Source organism: Pseudophryne corroboree, unplaced genomic scaffold, assembly GCF_028390025.1.
Source record: "Pseudophryne corroboree isolate aPseCor3 unplaced genomic scaffold, aPseCor3.hap2 scaffold_770, whole genome shotgun sequence".
NCBI lineage: Eukaryota > Metazoa > Chordata > Amphibia > Anura > Myobatrachidae > Pseudophryne > Pseudophryne corroboree.
In genome coordinates, this window is record NW_026970349.1 from 191,528 (window position 1) to 205,989 (window position 14,462).

Consider the following 14,462-nt stretch of genomic DNA (forward strand, 5'->3'; position numbering starts at 1 on the left):
ACTTTGCAAAAAGTACATACTGACAAAGGCTAATAAGCATACATCTAGAACGTTTCCTAGAAAAACATTAAAAAATCAATAATCTGGAGAGTTTTTGTAAGATGTTTCTTCCATCAACCAACGAATAAACACATTGGTACTTTCCCATGATGAGTGAGTGCTTCAGGATCTCTTGCACTTACATGGGCAGCAGAGTACTGCAATGGAAGCATGCTGGACCCATAACCCAGAGGTAGGCAGATTGAAACTATCCTTTGCTATATGCATTTTTTTGGTTAATTTAAGTAATCAAAACTGGGATTGATATTTTTGCTCTTTTATTTTTACTTAAAGTACAATAACTTTTACCATTTTAATTTGTTTTAATAGTATATTGACAGTATAGTTTTCTTTCAAAAATCCACTTAATTTTCTTTACCCTGTTATTAAAATGGTAATTGACAAAAAAACTACATTGTCACCAGAAGAGCAATACAAAATGTACAAGTGATATATTAAAATCATCTTTCCAGCTTGAATTTCAATGATGCATTGGGGCAACAATTTTGTGAGAAACATCTTCACCCTTAAATAAAGATTTTCGTAATTCCTTACCTGTGTGCTAATTAGATATCACCTTGTTTTCACATTAAACAGACCTCCATGTGAGAAAGCAGCAAAGATGCAGTGGCGTTAATGTTTCCTGGTGTCAACCTGTATTATTTCAGTAGACATTGAAATGAGGATGCATCTTGCTGCCTTTCCAATGAAGCAAGTTTAATTTAGTAATAGGTGAAAAACCATCCTTACAAAGGTGTTAATCAGAGACTTGGCTTTGTGGACACTTTTCAGAGAACAAATTTGTTAGCATAAAAATAAATTCCAGAAAATGAAGAGCTGTTTAATCACTCAATTGGATTTTTCTGCCAGCATATTTTTTTTCTCTGCAACCCACTGCTAAATTGTGCTTCCTAGCTGTTTTTTATAAAATCACTGAATCAAATCTAACTCTGATTACATCAGAGAAGGCCAGGTACCCTACACAATAAGAGGGGGTTTGAAATTTTGACTTGTCTACTTAAATATCACCAAAATCTGATCACAAGGTCAATTACGTCCCTGGGTGGGATTGAACCACCGACCTTTTGGTTAATAGCCGAACACACTAACCGATTGCGCCACCAAGACACTTTGCAAACAGTACATACTAACAAAGGCTAATAAGCATACATCTAGAACGTTTCCTAGAAAAATATTAAAAAATCAATAATCTGGAGAGTTTTTGTAAGATGTTTCTTCCATCAACCAATGAATAAACACATTGGTACTTTCCCATGATGAGGGAGTGCTTCAGGATCTCTTGCACTTACATGTGCAGCAGAGTACTGCAATGGAAGCATGCTGGACCCATAACCCAGAGGTAGGCAGATTGAAACTATCCTTTGCTATATGCATTTTTTTTTGTTAATTTAAGTAATCAAAACTGGGATTGATATTTTTGCTCTTTTATTTTTACTTAAAGTACAATAACTTTTACCATTTTAATTTGTTTTAATAGTATATTGACAGTATAGTTTTCTTTCAAAAATCCACTTAATTTTCTTTACCCTATTATTAAAATGGTAATTGACAAAAAAAACTACATTGTCACCAGAAGAGCAATACAAAATGTACAAGTGATATATTAAAATCATCTTTCCAGCTTGAATTTCAATGATGCATTGGGGCAACAATTTTGTGAGAAACATATTCACCCTTAAATAAAGATTTTCGTAATTTCTTACCTGTGTGCTAATTAGATATCACCTTGTTTTCACATTAAACAGACTTCCACATGAGAAAGCAGCAAGGATGCAGTGGCGTTAATGTTTCCTGGTGTCAACCTGTATTATTTCAGTAGACATTGAAATGAGGATGCATCTTGCTGCCTTTCCAATGAAGCAAGTTTAATTTAGTAATAGGTGAAAAACCATCCCTACAAAGGTGTTAATCAGAGACTTGGCTTTGTGGACACTTTTCAGAGAACAAATTTGTTAGCATAAAAATAAAGCCAGAAAATGAAGAGCTGTTTAATCACGCAATTTGATTTTTTTGCCAGCATATTTCTTTTTCTCTGCAACCCACTGCTAAATTGTGCTTCCTAGATGTTTTTATAAAATCACTGAATCAAATCTAACTCTGATTACATCAGAGAAGGCCAGGTACCCTACACCATAACAGGGGGTATGAAATTTGACTTGTCTACTTAAAGATCACCAAAATCTGATAACAAGGTCAATTAGGTCCCTGGGTGGGATTGAACCACCAACCTTTTGGTTAATAGCCGTACATACTAACTGATTGCGCCACAGAGACACTTTGCAAAAGTCCATACTGACAAAGGCTAATAAGCATTCATCTAAAACGTTTCCTAGAAAAACTTTAAAAAGTCAATAATCTGGAGAGTTTTTGTAAGATGTTTCTTCCATCAACCAACGAAGAAACACATTGGTACTTTCCCATGATGAGTGAGTGCTTCAGGATCTCTTGAACTTACATGTGCAGCAGAGTACTGCAATGGAAGCATGCTGGGCCCATAACCCAGAGGTAGGCAGATTGAAACTATCCTCTGCTATATGCATTTTTTTTTTGTTAATTAAAGTAATCCAAAACTGGGATTGATATTTTGTCTCTTTTATTTTTACTTAAAGTACAATAACTTTTACCATTTTAATTTGTTTTAATAGTATATTGACAGTATTGTTTTCTTTCAAAAATCCACTTCATTTTCTTTACCCTATTATTAAAATGGTAATTGACAAAAACAAACTACATTGTCACCAGAAGAGCAATACAAAATGTACAAGTGATATATTAAAATCATCTTTCCAGCTTGAAATTCAATGTTGCATTGGGTCAACAATTTTGTGAGAAACATCTTCACCCTTAAATAAAGATTTTCTTAATTCCTTACCTGTGTGCTAATTAGATATCACCTTGTTTTCACATTAAACAGACTTCCACATGAGAAAGCAGCAAGGATGCAGTGGCGTTAATGTTTAATGGTGTCAACTTGTATTATTTCAGTAGACATTGAAATGAGGATGCATCTTGCTGCCTTTCCAATGAAGCAAGTTTAATTTAGTAATAGGTGAAAAACCATCCTTACAAAGGTGTTAATCAGAGACTTGGCTTTGTGGACACTTTTCAGAGAACAAATTTGTTAGCATAAAAATAAAGCCAGAAAATGAAGAGCTGTTTAATCACTCGATTGGATTTTTCTGCCAGCATATTTTTTTTCTCTGCAACCCACTGCTAAATTGTGCTTCCTAGCTGTTTTTTATAAAATCACTGAATCAAATCTAACTCTGATTACATCAGAGAAGGCCAGGTACCCTACACAATAAGAGGGGGTTTGAAATTTTGACTTGTCTACTTAAATATCACCAAAATCTGATCACAAGGTCAATTACGTCCCTGGGTGGGATTGAACCACCAACCTTTTGGTTAATAGCCGAACACACTAACCGATTGCGCCACCGAGACACTTTGTAAACAGTACATACTGACAAAGGCTAATAAGCATACATCTAGAACGTTTCCTAGAAAAATATTAAAAAATCAATAATCTGGAGAGTTTTTGTAAGATGTTTCTTCCATCAACCAATGAATAAACACATTGGTACTTTCCCATGATGAGTGAGTGCTTCAGGATCTCTTGCACTTACATGTGCAGCAGAGTACTGCAATGGAAGCATGCTGGACCCATAACCCAGAGGTAGGCAGATTGAAACTATCCTTTGCTATATGCATTTTTTTTGTTAATTTAAGTAATCAAAACTGGGATTGATATTTTTGCTCTTTTATTTTTACTTAAAGTACAATAACTTTTACCATTTTAATTTGTTTTAATAGTATATTGACAGTATAGTTTTCTTTCAAAAATCCACTTAATTTTCTTTACCCGATTATTAAAATGGTAATTGACAAAAAAAACTACATTGTCACCAGAAGAGCAATACAAAATGTACAAGTGATATATTAAAATCATCTTTCCAGCTTGAATTTCAATGATGCATTGGGGCAACGATTTTGTGAGAAACATCTTCACCCTTAAATAAAGATTTTCTTAATTCCTTACCTGTGTGCTAATTAGATATCACCTTGTTTTCATATTAAACAGACTTTTACATGAGAAAGCAGCAAGGATGCAGTGGCGTTAATGTTTCCTGGTGTCAACCTGTATTATTTCAGTAGACATTGAAATGAGGATGCATCTTGCTGCCTTTCCAATGAAGCAAGTTTAATTTAGTAATAGGTGAAAAACCATCCTTACAAAGGTGTTAATCAGAGACTTGGCTTTGTGGACACTTTTCAGAGAACAAATTTGTTAGCATAAAAATAAAGCCAGAAAATAAAGAGCTGTTTAATCACTCAATTGGATTTTTCTGCCAGCATATTTTTTTTCTCTGCAACCCACTGCTAAATTGTGCTTCCTAGCTGTTTTTATAAAATCACTGAATCAAATCTAACTCTGATTACATCAGAGAAGGCCAAGTACCCTACACCATAACAGGGGGTTTGAAATTTTGACTTGTCTACTTAAAGATCACCAAAATCTGATAACAAGGTCAATTAGGTCCCTGGGTGGGATTAAACCACCAACCTTTTGGTTAAAAGCCGTACATACTAACTGATTGCGCCACAGAGACACTTTGCAAATTTCCATACTGACAAAGGCTAATAAGCATTCATCTAAAACGTTTCCTAGAAAAACTTTAAAATGTCAATAATCTGGAGAGTTTTTGTAAGATGTTTCTTCCATCAACCAACGAAGAAACACATTGGTACTTTCCCATGATGAGTGAGTGCTTCAGGATCTCTTGCACTTACATGTGCAGCAGAGTACTGCAATGGAAGCATGCTGGGCCCATAACCCAGAGGTAGGCAGATTGAAACTATCCTCTGCTATATGCATTTTTTTTGTTAATTAAAGTAATCCAAAACTGGGATTGATATTTTGTCTCTTTTATTTTTACTTAAAGTACAATAACTTTTACCATTTTAATTTGTTTTAATAGTATATTGACAGTATTGTTTTCTTTCAAAAATCCACTTCATTTTCTTTACCCTATTATTAAAATGGTAATTGACAAAAACAAACTACATTGTCACCAGAAGAGCAATACAAAATGTACAAGTGATATATTAAAATCATCTTTCCAGCTTGAATTTCAATGATGCATTGGGTCAACAATTTTGTGAGAAACATCTTCACCCTTAAATAAAGATTTTCTTAATTCCTTACCTGTGTGCTAATTAGATATCACCTTGTTTTCACATTAAACAGACTTCCACATGAGAAAGCAGCAAGGATGCAGTGGCGTTAATGTTTCCTGGTGTCAACTTGTATTATTTCAGTAGACATTGAAATGAGGATGCATCTTGCTGCCTTTCCAATGAAGCAAGTTTAATTTAGTAATAGGTGAAAAACCATCCTTACAAAGGTGTTAATCAGAGACTTGGCTTTGTGGACACTTTTCAGAGAACAAATTTGTTAGCATAAAAATAAAGCCAGAAAATGAAGAGCTGTTTAATCACTCGATTGGATTTTTCTGCCAGCATATTTTTTTTCTCTGCAACCCACTGCTAAATTGTGCTTCCTAGCTGTTTTTTATAAAATCACTGAATCAAATCTAACTCTGATTACATCAGAGAAGGCCATATACCCTACACCATAAGAGGAGGTTTGAAATTTTGACTTGTCTACTTAAATATCACCAAAATCTGATCACAAGGTTAATTACGTCCCTGGGTGGGATTGAACCACCAACCTTTTGGTTAACAGCCAAACACACTAACCGATTGCGCCACAGAGACACTTTGCAAAAAGTACATACTGACAAAGGCTAATAAGCATACATCTAGAACGTTTCCTAGAAAAACATTAAAAAATCAATAATCTGGAGAGTTTTTGTAAGATGTTTCTTCCATCAACCAACGAATAAACACATTGGTACTTTCCCATGATGAGTGAGTGCTTCAGGATCTCTTGCACTTACATGGGCAGCAGAGTACTGCAATGGAAGCATGCTGGACCCATAACCCAGAGGTAGGCAGATTGAAACTATCCTTTGCTATATGCATTTTTTTGGTTAATTTAAGTAATCAAAACTGGGATTGATATTTTTGCTCTTTTATTTTTACTTAAAGTACAATAACTTTTACCATTTTAATTTGTTTTAATAGTATATTGACAGTATAGTTTTCTTTCAAAAATCCACTTAATTTTCTTTACCCTGTTATTAAAATGGTAATTGACAAAAAAACTACATTGTCACCAGAAGAGCAATACAAAATGTACAAGTGATATATTAAAATCATCTTTCCAGCTTGAATTTCAATGATGCATTGGGGCAACAATTTTGTGAGAAACATCTTCACCCTTAAATAAAGATTTTCGTAATTCCTTACCTGTGTGCTAATTAGATATCACCTTGTTTTCACATTAAACAGACCTCCATGTGAGAAAGCAGCAAAGATGCAGTGGCGTTAATGTTTCCTGGTGTCAACCTGTATTATTTCAGTAGACATTGAAATGAGGATGCATCTTGCTGCCTTTCCAATGAAGCAAGTTTAATTTAGTAATAGGTGAAAAACCATCCTTACAAAGGTGTTAATCAGAGACTTGGCTTTGTGGACACTTTTCAGAGAACAAATTTGTTAGCATAAAAATAAATTCCAGAAAATGAAGAGCTGTTTAATCACTCAATTGGATTTTTCTGCCAGCATATTTTTTTTCTCTGCAACCCACTGCTAAATTGTGCTTCCTAGCTGTTTTTTATAAAATCACTGAATCAAATCTAACTCTGATTACATCAGAGAAGGCCAGGTACCCTACACAATAAGAGGGGGTTTGAAATTTTGACTTGTCTACTTAAATATCACCAAAATCTGATCACAAGGTCAATTACGTCCCTGGGTGGGATTGAACCACCGACCTTTTGGTTAATAGCCGAACACACTAACCGATTGCGCCACCAAGACACTTTGCAAACAGTACATACTAACAAAGGCTAATAAGCATACATCTAGAACGTTTCCTAGAAAAATATTAAAAAATCAATAATCTGGAGAGTTTTTGTAAGATGTTTCTTCCATCAACCAATGAATAAACACATTGGTACTTTCCCATGATGAGGGAGTGCTTCAGGATCTCTTGCACTTACATGTGCAGCAGAGTACTGCAATGGAAGCATGCTGGACCCATAACCCAGAGGTAGGCAGATTGAAACTATCCTTTGCTATATGCATTTTTTTTTGTTAATTTAAGTAATCAAAACTGGGATTGATATTTTTGCTCTTTTATTTTTACTTAAAGTACAATAACTTTTACCATTTTAATTTGTTTTAATAGTATATTGACAGTATAGTTTTCTTTCAAAAATCCACTTAATTTTCTTTACCCTATTATTAAAATGGTAATTGACAAAAAAAACTACATTGTCACCAGAAGAGCAATACAAAATGTACAAGTGATATATTAAAATCATCTTTCCAGCTTGAATTTCAATGATGCATTGGGGCAACAATTTTGTGAGAAACATATTCACCCTTAAATAAAGATTTTCGTAATTTCTTACCTGTGTGCTAATTAGATATCACCTTGTTTTCACATTAAACAGACTTCCACATGAGAAAGCAGCAAGGATGCAGTGGCGTTAATGTTTCCTGGTGTCAACCTGTATTATTTCAGTAGACATTGAAATGAGGATGCATCTTGCTGCCTTTCCAATGAAGCAAGTTTAATTTAGTAATAGGTGAAAAACCATCCCTACAAAGGTGTTAATCAGAGACTTGGCTTTGTGGACACTTTTCAGAGAACAAATTTGTTAGCATAAAAATAAAGCCAGAAAATGAAGAGCTGTTTAATCACGCAATTTGATTTTTTTGCCAGCATATTTCTTTTTCTCTGCAACCCACTGCTAAATTGTGCTTCCTAGATGTTTTTATAAAATCACTGAATCAAATCTAACTCTGATTACATCAGAGAAGGCCAGGTACCCTACACCATAACAGGGGGTATGAAATTTGACTTGTCTACTTAAAGATCACCAAAATCTGATAACAAGGTCAATTAGGTCCCTGGGTGGGATTGAACCACCAACCTTTTGGTTAATAGCCGTACATACTAACTGATTGCGCCACAGAGACACTTTGCAAAAGTTCATACTGACAAAGGCTAATAAGCATTCATCTAAAACGTTTCCTAGAAAAACTTTAAAAAGTCAATAATCTGGAGAGTTTTTGTAAGATGTTTCTTCCATCAACCAACGAAGAAACACATTGGTACTTTCCCATGATGAGTGAGTGCTTCAGGATCTCTTGCACTTACATGTGCAGCAGAGTACTGCAATGGAAGCATGCTGGGCCCATAACCCAGAGGTAGGCAGATTGAAACTATCCTCTGCTATATGCATTTTTTTTTGTTAATTAAAGTAATCCAAAACTGGGATTGATATTTTGGCTCTTTTATTTTTACTTAAAGTACAATAACTTTTACCATTTTAATTTGTTTTAATAGTATATTGACAGTATTGTTTTCTTTCAAAAATCCACTTCATTTTCTTTACCCTATTATTAAAATGGTAATTGACAAAAACAAACTACATTGTCACCAGAAGAGCAATACAAAATGTACAAGTGATATATTAAAATCATCTTTCCAGCTTGAATTTCAATGATGCATTGGGGCAACGATTTTGTGAGAAACATCTTCACCCTTAAATAAAGATTTTCTTAATTCCTTACCTGTGTGCTAATTAGATATCACCTTGTTTTCATATTAAACAGACTTTTACATGAGAAAGCAGCAAGGATGCAGTGGCGTTAATGTTTCCTGGTGTCAACCTGTATTATTTCAGTAGACATTGAAATGAGGATGCATCTTGCTGCCTTTCCAATGAAGCAAGTTTAATTTAGTAATAGGTGAAAAACCATCCCTACAAAGGTGTTAATCAGAGACTTGGCTTTGTGGACACTTTTCAGAGAACAAATTTGTTAGCATAAAAATAAAGCCAGAAAATGAAGAGCTGTTTAATCACGCAATTTGATTTTTTTGCCAGCATATTTCTTTTTCTCTGCAACCCACTGCTAAATTGTGCTTCCTAGATGTTTTTATAAAATCACTGAATCAAATCTAACTCTGATTACATCAGAGAAGGCCAGGTACCCTACACCATAACAGGGGGTATGAAATTTGACTTGTCTACTTAAAGATCACCAAAATCTGATAACAAGGTCAATTAGGTCCCTGGGTGGGATTGAACCACCAACCTTTTGGTTAATAGCCGTACATACTAACTGATTGCGCCACAGAGACACTTTGCAAAAGTCCATACTGACAAAGGCTAATAAGCATTCATCTAAAACGTTTCCTAGCAAAACTTTAAAAAGTCAATAATCTGGAGAGTTTTTGTAAGATGTTTCTTCCATCAACCAACGAAGAAACACATTGGTACTTTCCCATGATGAGTGAGTGCTTCAGGATCTCTTGCACTTACATGTGCAGCAGAGTACTGCAATGGAAGCATGCTGGACCCATAACCCAGAGGTAGGCAGATTGAAACTATCCTCTGCTGTATGCTTTTTTTTTTTGTTAATTAAAGTAATCCAAAACTGGGATTGATATTTTGGCTCTTTTATTTTTACTTAAAGTACAATAACTTTTACCATTTTAATTTGTTTTAATAGTATATTGACAGTATTGTTTTCTTTCAAAAATCCACTTCATTTTCTTTACCCTATTATTAAAATGGTAATTGACAAAAACAAACTACATTGTCACCAGAAGAGCAATACAAAATGTACAAGTGATATATTAAAATCATCTTTCCAGCTTGAATTTCAATGATGCATTGGGTCAACAATTTTGTGAGAAACATCTTCACCCTTAAATAAAGATTTTCTTAATTCCTTACCTGTGTGCTAATTAGATATCACCTTGTTTTCACATTAAACAGACTTCCACATGAGAAAGCAGCAAGGATGCAGTGGCGTTAATGTTTCCTGGTGTCAACTTGTATTATTTCAGTAGACATTGAAATGAGGATGCATCTTGCTGCCTTTCCAATGAAGCAAGTTTAATTTAGTAATAGGTGAAAAACCATCCTTACAAAGGTGTTAATCAGAGACTTGGCTTTGTGGACACTTTTCAGAGAACAAATTTGTTAGCATAAAAATAAAGCCAGAAAATGAAGAGCTGTTTAATCACTCGATTGGATTTTTCTGCCAGCATATTTTTTTTCTCTGCAACCCACTGCTAAATTGTGCTTCCTAGCTGTTTTTTATAAAATCACTGAATCAAATCTAACTCTGATTACATCAGAGAAGGCCAGGTACCCTACACAATAAGAGGGGGTTTGAAATTTTGACTTGTCTACTTAAATATCACCAAAATCTGATCACAAGGTCAATTACGTCCCTGGGTGGGATTGAACCACCAACCTTTTGGTTTATAGCCGAACACACTAACCGATTGCGCCACCGAGACACTTTGTAAACAGTACATACTGACAAAGGCTAATAAGCATACATCTAGAACGTTTCCTAGAAAAATATTAAAAAATCAATAATCTGGAGAGTTTTTGTAAGATGTTTCTTCCATCAACCAATGAATAAACACATTGGTACTTTCCCATGATGAGTGAGTGCTTCAGGATCTCTTGCACTTACATGTGCAGCAGAGTACTGCAATGGAAGCATGCTGGACCCATAACCCAGAGGTAGGCAGATTGAAACTATCCTTTGCTATATGCATTTTTTTTGTTAATTTAAGTAATCAAAACTGGGATTGATATTTTTGCTCTTTTATTTTTACTTAAAGTACAATAACTTTTACCATTTTAATTTGTTTTAATAGTATATTGACAGTATAGTTTTCTTTCAAAAATCCACTTAATTTTCTTTACCCTATTATTAAAATGGTAATTGACAAAAAAAACTACATTGTCACCAGAAGAGCAATACAAAATGTACAAGTGATATATTAAAATCATCTTTCCAGCTTGAATTTCAATGATGCATTGGGGCAACGATTTTGTGAGAAACATCTTCACCCTTAAATAAAGATTTTCTTAATTCCTTACCTGTGTGCTAATTAGATATCACCTTGTTTTCATATTAAACAGACTTTTACATGAGAAAGCAGCAAGGATGCAGTGGCGTTAATGTTTCCTGGTGTCAACCTGTATTATTTCAGTAGACATTGAAATGAGGATGCATCTTGCTGCCTTTCCAATGAAGCAAGTTTAATTTAGTAATAGGTGAAAAACCATCCTTACAAAGGTGTTAATCAGAGACTTGGCTTTGTGGACACTTTTCAGAGAACAAATTTGTTAGCATAAAAATAAAGCAAGAAAATAAAGAGCTGTTTAATCACTCAATTGGATTTTTCTGCCAGCATATTTTTTTTCTCTGCAACCCACTGCTAAATTGTGCTTCCTAGCTGTTTTTATAAAATCACTGAATCAAATCTAACTCTGATTACATCAGAGAAGGCCAAGTACCCTACACCATAACAGGGGGTTTGAAATTTTGACTTGTCTACTTAAAGATCACCAAAATCTGATAACAAGGTCAATTAGGTCCCTGGGTGGGATTAAACCACCAACCTTTTGGTTAAAAGCCATACATACTAACTGATTGCGCCACAGAGACACTTTGCAAATTTCCATACTGACAAAGGCTAATAAGCATTCATCTAAAACGTTTCCTAGAAAAACTTTAAAATGTCAATAATCTGGAGAGTTTTTGTAAGATGTTTCTTCCATCAACCAACGAAGAAACACATTGGTACTTTCCCATGATGAGTGAGTGCTTCAGGATCTCTTGCACTTACATGTGCAGCAGAGTACTGCAATGGAAGCATGCTGGGCCCATAACCCAGAGGTAGGCAGATTGAAACTATCCTCTGCTATATGCATTTTTTTTTGTTAATTAAAGTAATCCAAAACTGGGATTGATATTTTGTCTCTTTTATTTTTACTTAAAGTACAATAACTTTTACCATTTTAATTTGTTTTAATAGTATATTGACAGTATTGTTTTCTTTCAAAAATCCACTTCATTTTCTTTACCCTATTATTAAAATGGTAATTGACAAAAACAAACTACATTGTCACCAGAAGAGCAATACAAAATGTACAAGTGATATATTAAAATCATCTTTCCAGCTTGAATTTCAATGATGCATTGGGTCAACAATTTTGTGAGAAACATCTTCACCCTTAAATAAAGATTTTCTTAATTCCTTACCTGTGTGCTAATTAGATATCACCTTGTTTTCACATTAAACAGACTTCCACATGAGAAAGCAGCAAGGATGCAGTGGCGTTAATGTTTCCTGGTGTCAACTTGTATTATTTCAGTAGACATTGAAATGAGGATGCATCTTGCTGCCTTTCCAATGAAGCAAGTTTAATTTAGTAATAGGTGAAAAACCATCCTTACAAAGGTGTTAATCAGAGACTTGGCTTTGTGGACACTTTTCAGAGAACAAATTTGTTAGCATAAAAATAAAGCCAGAAAATGAAGAGCTGTTTAATCACTCGATTGGATTTTTCTGCCAGCATATTTTTTTTCTCTGCAACCCACTGCTAAATTGTGCTTCCTAGCTGTTTTTTATAAAATCACTGAATCAAATCTAACTCTGATTACATCAGAGAAGGCCATGTACCCTACACCATAAGAGGAGGTTTGAAATTTTGACTTGTCTACTTAAATATCACCAAAATCTGATCACAAGGTTAATTACGTCCCTGGGTGGGATTGAACCACCAACCTTTTGGTTAACAGCCAAACACACTAACCGATTGCGCCACAGAGACACTTTGCAAAAAGTATATACTGACAAAGGCTAATAAGCATACATCTAGAACGTTTCCTAGAAAAACATTAAAAAATCAATAATCTGGAGAGTTTTTGTAAGATGTTTCTTCCATCAACCAACGAATAAACACATTGGTACTTTCCCATGATGAGTGAGTGCTTCAGGATCTCTTGCACTTACATGGGCAGCAGAGTACTGCAATGGAAGCATGCTGGACCCATAACCCAGAGGTAGGCAGATTGAAACTATCCTTTGCTATATGCATTTTTTTTGTTAATTTAAGTAATCAAAACTGGGATTGATATTTTTGCTCTTTTATTTTTACTTAAAGTACAATAACTTTTACCATTTTAATTTGTTTTAATAGTATATTGACAGTATAGTTTTCTTTCAAAAATCCACTTAATTTTCTTTACCCTGTTATTAAAATGGTAATTGACAAAAAAACTACATTGTCACCAGAAGAGCAATACAAAATGTACAAGTGATATATTAAAATCATCTTTCCAGCTTGAATTTCAATGATGCATTGGGGCAACAATTTTGTGAGAAACATCTTCACCCTTAAATAAAGATTTTCATAATTCCTTACCTGTGTGCTAATTAGATATCACCTTGTTTTCACATTAAACAGACTTCCATGTGAGAAAGCAGCAAAGATGCAGTGGCGTTAATGTTTCCTGGTGTCAACCTGTATTATTTCAGTAGACATTGAAATGAGGATGCATCTTGCTGCCTTTCCAATGAAGCAAGTTTAATTTAGTAATAGGTGAAAAACCATCCTTACAAAGGTGTTAATCAGAGACTTGGCTTTGTGGACACTTTTCAGAGAACAAATTTGTTAGCATAAAAATAAATTCCAGAAAATGAAGAGCTGTTTAATCACTCAATTGGATTTTTCTGCCAGCATATTTTTTTTCTCTGCAACCCACTGCTAAATTGTGCTTCCTAGCTGTTTTTTATAAAATCACTGAATCAAATCTAACTCTGATTACATCAGAGAAGGCCAGGTACCCTACACAATAAGAGGGGGTTTGAAATTTTGACTTGTCTACTTAAATATCACCAAAATCTGATCACAAGGTCAATTACGTCCCTGGGTGGGATTGAACCACCGACCTTTTGGTTAATAGCCGAACACACTAACCGATTGCGCCACCAAGACACTTTGCAAACAGTACATACTAACAAAGGCTAATAAGCATACATCTAGAACGTTTCCTAGAAAAATATTAAAAAATCAATAATCTGGAGAGTTTTTGTAAGATGTTTCTTCCATCAACCAATGAATAAACACATTGGTACTTTCCCATGATGAGGGAGTGCTTCAGGATCTCTTGCACTTACATGTGCAGCAGAGTACTGCAATGGAAGCATGCTGGACCCATAACCCAGAGGTAGGCAGATTGAAACTATCCTTTGCTATATGCATTTTTTTTTGTTAATTTAAGTAATCAAAACTGGGATTGATATTTTTGCTCTTTTATTTTTACTTAAAGTACAATAACTTTTACCATTTTAATTTGTTTTAATAGTATATTGACAGTATAGTTTTCTTTCAAAAATCCACTTAATTTTCTTTACCCTATTATTAAAATGGTAATTGACAAAAAAA

General features: G+C 34.4%; 3 non-coding genes across 3 annotated transcripts; all 3 read right to left on the reverse strand.

Moving 5' to 3' along the window:
* Window positions 1–5,764: 5,764 nt before the first annotated feature.
* On the reverse strand, window positions 5,765–5,838 carry TRNAN-GUU (transfer RNA asparagine (anticodon GUU)). The gene has a single exon. It is a non-coding gene; the product is annotated as a tRNA-Asn (tRNA).
* A 4,598-nt stretch (window positions 5,839–10,436) lies between these two features.
* On the reverse strand, window positions 10,437–10,510 carry TRNAY-AUA (transfer RNA tyrosine (anticodon AUA)). Its single transcript has one exon. It is a non-coding gene; the product is annotated as a tRNA-Tyr (tRNA).
* Window positions 10,511–12,771: 2,261 nt separating this feature from the next.
* On the reverse strand, window positions 12,772–12,845 carry TRNAN-GUU (transfer RNA asparagine (anticodon GUU)). The gene has a single exon. It is a non-coding gene; the product is annotated as a tRNA-Asn (tRNA).
* Window positions 12,846–14,462: the final 1,617 nt, after the last annotated feature.